This window comes from Dipodomys ordii, unplaced genomic scaffold (genome assembly GCF_000151885.1).
Source record: "Dipodomys ordii isolate 6190 unplaced genomic scaffold, Dord_2.0 Scaffold166, whole genome shotgun sequence".
NCBI classification, from domain to species: Eukaryota; Metazoa; Chordata; class Mammalia; order Rodentia; family Heteromyidae; genus Dipodomys; species Dipodomys ordii.
In genome coordinates this window covers 109,592-114,086 of record NW_012267382.1, presented here as the reverse complement: position 1 = coordinate 114,086, position 4,495 = coordinate 109,592, and positions in this window count along the sequence as shown.

The following is a 4,495-nucleotide window of genomic DNA, read 5'->3' as shown; positions in this document are numbered from 1 at the left end:
GCCCTCGCCCCTGTGACGGGATGGCGCCCCGCCTTTATCGACCTCCGCGCGGCCTCCTCCTCCCGCACCGAGGGCCACGCGTCGGAGAGGCGGCCGCGGCTTCCGCTCCCCGCAGGAGGGCGCTGGCTGCGTGAGGGTCCCTCCGCCTCCCCTCCCCTTCCCCCCTCTCCCCTCCTGTCTTCCCGGGGCTCGAACCCTCGCCCGGGCACTGCTCCAGTGCTCTGGTCCCGGCCAGCGCTCTGCCCCGTGGCCGCAGGGCGGCTTCCCGCCTTTCTGAGAGTTTGTCGGCCGCCCTCAGGTGGGCGCCCCGCGGCCAGGGTCTGCGCAGAGGCCCCGCAGGCGCGGCACGCGCGCGGCGCTCACAGCAATGACCCGGATGCCGCAGGAGGCGGCGATGGCGGCCGGGGGAAGCGCGCAGGCGCGGCACGCGCGGCGCTCTCAGCAAGGGCGGAACACAAGCTCCCGGACGCTTGTTGTAATGTTTTCTCTGAGATTTCGTCCTCCATGGTTGGTTTCCTTTGTATATCCGCATCACTGTTTATGAAGGTCACCATAGCATCCGGGAAATCCTCAAAGCAATGCACTGTGATGAGACTCATGCACAGGGTGAATCTGAAACTGGGTTTTCAGACCACAGTTTGCACGTTAGGGCTAGCCACGTGTACCTCAAAGCCAAATGAGACACAGCATAGAGCAGAGAAAGGAGATTTATTCCACAGCGTAGGCATCCCCTGGGACGACAGCAATTCAGCTCCCCTCGGCCGTCTTCAGGGTACAGACATGTGCTGCAAATGTAAATAGCTGGTGGCCGAGGGGTAGAGGCACGCATAGTTACTAAGTGTCCTGGTCAAAGTATCATCTACGGGTCATCACTTCAGTACTAGTTTAGGGAGGGATTCTGGAGAAGTCATCACTGAGAAGGCTCCAATGTTCTCTTTGAGACACTTTCCTTCACCTTCCTTATAAATTGGTGTTATCAGTTAGTGTTGTCCTTCCTAGGGCATAGACACATACAAGACGAAGGCACAGATGCCAAGCTTTTCTTCTGCTTTTAGTTAATTCATGGTCCCAGGTAAGGAGTTCAATACTTTTTCGCAAAAGCAACTTGCAAGCACCCGTTACCATGTCAGTTGGTTGGGCTTAATTTTGTTTAATAGTTTATGTGTAACTGCATTTTGGCCATTATAGAAGTAGGACGGTCAGTCGCTCAGCATACAGTTTCTAAATGTAGGGGAAAGGAAGGGAAAGAGATGGGAAGGAAGAGGAAGTATGGTTAGAATAGCTAGTTAAAAGAGAAAAATGGAATAGACTATTGAAATAAGTGATTAGTTTTGGAATTAAAAACATGTTAAAAACATTTTATTCAACACAAACAGAACTTTTTGAATTTCACATAAAATTTCTCTAAGATAGCATCTGTGCTCTTCTATGATAGTATAAATTTGAAAATTATTAGCAGATTTGGGAAATCAAAATAAGTGGAACTAATAATAAAATTACAAGATTCAAAAAAGAAATCAGAAGGGAAATTAAAATACAAAGAGGTGATTGAAAATGAAAACACTATGTATGAAGTATTTTGGAAGACCCTCCTTAGAGGAAAACTTGTAGCAGTAAACTTCTTCACCAGTATGCTGGGGGGGTATATAATGTAGCACTCAAAATTTACTTATTTGAAAGGATTTTATTTTATTCTATTTTTTATTTATTTTCTGTGCTTGTCCTGGGGTTTGAACTAAGGGCCGGGTGACATCCCTGAGCTTTTTTGCTAAAGGCTAACACTTTACCACTTGAGCCACAACCCTACTTCTGGCTTTTTGGTGGTTAATTGGAGATAAGCATCTCAAACTCTCCTGCCTGGGCTGGCTTTGAATTGTGATCGTCAGATCTCAGCCTCCTGAATAGCTAGGATTACTGGTATGAGCCACCAGCACCTAGCCTTAATTTGTTCTTGACTATAAGCCTTTGGGGCTGGGACAGCATAATATCTATGCTGGTGTTGAACAGGCCCCACCTGAAGCTGTGGTCACCTGTGTCTTAATAGGCTGGCTCCTTCAAGAGGACTGCTTACATGTTTCATGGTTTGTGTTTGCTCTTGGCTAAGGCCAGATGTAGGATATATCCCACAAAACAGCCCTAGGGTTTTTATCAGGTAAAAGTGTTCCAAGAAGGCAAAACACAGGGCAAATACTTAGGCCAAACTTTTCAAATTTTTTTTGATTCCCTGTTGGCCAAAGTGAGTTAAATTGCAAAGCACAGGGACACTTCAGAAGGGAACTGCATGTAGGCAAGGATGTAGGGATGTATGTTGGGAACCATTCCTAGGAAAGTTACTTATGATAGTCTCATCTGGGAAACATGCATAGTTTATCTTGTATAATGTAAGTGCAGCACTTTAAATGTATGTTCTTGATTCTTTAATGTTTCCTTTCTTTTTCTTTCTTTCTTTCTTTCTTTCTTTCTTTTTTTTTTTGTCGGCTGTGGGGCCTGAACTTAGGACCTGGGCGCTGTCCCTCAGCTCTTCAGCTCAAGGCTAGTGCTCTACTACTTGAGCCACAGCACCACTTCCGGCTTTTTCTGCTTATGTGGTGCTGAGGAATCAAACACAGGGCCTCATGCATGCGAGGCAAGCACTCTACCACTGAGCCACCTTCCCAGCCCCTGTAATGTTTCTTTTATATTTGGTGCAAGTGTGTTACTACACTTTTCTTGAGAATTTCATGTCATCTTTTCTCAGAGTGAGATAATGCAGTAAAAAAATCACTGTTAAAGAGAATCATGTTGAATTATTAAAGCCATTTGCCTCTGTCAGCAACAGTTCTCTCGTTTCATTTTGGATCAGATTAAGAACTCTTGTCAATAAGTATAAAATCAATATACTATATATTTACTCATATTTTTATTGCTATTTCAGATGTGGCCATTGATTTCTCTCAAGAGAAGTAGGGCTCCTTTGGATCTTGCCCAGAAGAATTTATATAGGGATGTTAGGAAACTACGGGTTAGGTGAGAACAACTTCCCTATAGAATTGTTTATTTACTACCAATTTTTCTTTTTTTTTTTAATTTTAAATAGAGAGGTAGCCGAGTAAGAACTGCACCACGCACGTGGTATTCAGGTAAGGGGTTTATTCAGTAGACCTGCTGGGACCAGGCAAGGTTGGCACTCCATGTGGCTGGGAAAGGCCTGGGAATGAGAGAGAGAGAGCTGGGAAGAGAGGAAAGAGAGAGAAAAGAGCTAGAAAAGAGCAGAGAGAGGGGTAAGAACAGTAGCACTCACGTGGTATTCAGGTAAGGGGTAGACCTGCTGCGACCAGGCAAGGTTGGCACTCCACGTGGCTGGGAAAGAGAGCAAGAAAAGAACAGAGAGCTAGAATAGAACAGAGAGAGCAAGAAAAGAGCAGCAAGAGCAAGAGAGAGAGAGCAGAAAAGAAGAGCAAGAGCAAGAGCCAATTTTTCTTTTCCTGTAAGGAATATCTCTTGGAAATTTCATGAGTGAGTTTCAGATTCCTGCTTTTAAGGGGGAAAAATAGGTGTTTATATAGTCAAGAAAGATTCAAGGCTGAGGATGTGGCTTAGTGGTAGAGCACTTGGCTAGCATGCATAAAGCCCTAGTTTCCATTCCTCAGTACTACATAAACAGAAAAAGCTGGAAGTGGTGCTGTGACTCAAGTGGTAGAGTGTTAGCTATGAGTAAAAGAAGCTCGGAGACAGTGCCCAGGCCTTGAGACCCAGGACTGGCAAACAAACAAAGAAGAAAAAAAAGATTCAAGGTACTCTTATCTTTAATCATCACCTTTCTTGGGTGGTACTTATGGAAATTCAGTGGAATAAAATATTGTGGCCTACATGTTAAATTCCTTCCCTTTATCTGTGATCTGAAAAGGCTTCCTGAGTATTATTATGGGTCTGTTAGGAAACAGCATTTGAAGAAATTATTTTCTAGATTCTTATTTATAACCTCTCTACTGAGGACAGTAATGGTGTGGGAATCACTTTGAGAATCCCAGGCAAAAATTGCGTCCTATTTTCCAATAAACAGGTCTTGTAGTCTCTAAGCCACACCTTGTTACCTTTCAGGAACAAAGGGAAAATCCTTGGAATGGGAAGAGAAAAGAGAAGCTATCCACATACATATATGTAAGTAGGAATGAAGGAGGTGGAAGTTGAAGAAGAAGGCAGCTTTAAAGTATGGATTGAGTCTTTAGCCCACTTATTTATTGGGCAGTTGTTTCTTTGAGGATTTGTTGTTGGGAGACTTAAAGAGAAACTTCTCTGAAGAGGAAAGAAGGATGGCCAATAGACACATGAAGAAATGCTCAACCTCCCTTGCCATAAAAGACATGCAAATCGGGGCTGGGAAGGTGGCTCAGTGGTAGAGCACTTGCCTTGCATGCCAGAGGCCCTGGGTTCGATTCCTCAGCACCACATAAGCAAAAAGAAAAAAGCTGGAAGTGGCGGCTCAAGTGGTAGAGCGCTAGCCTTGAGCTGAAGA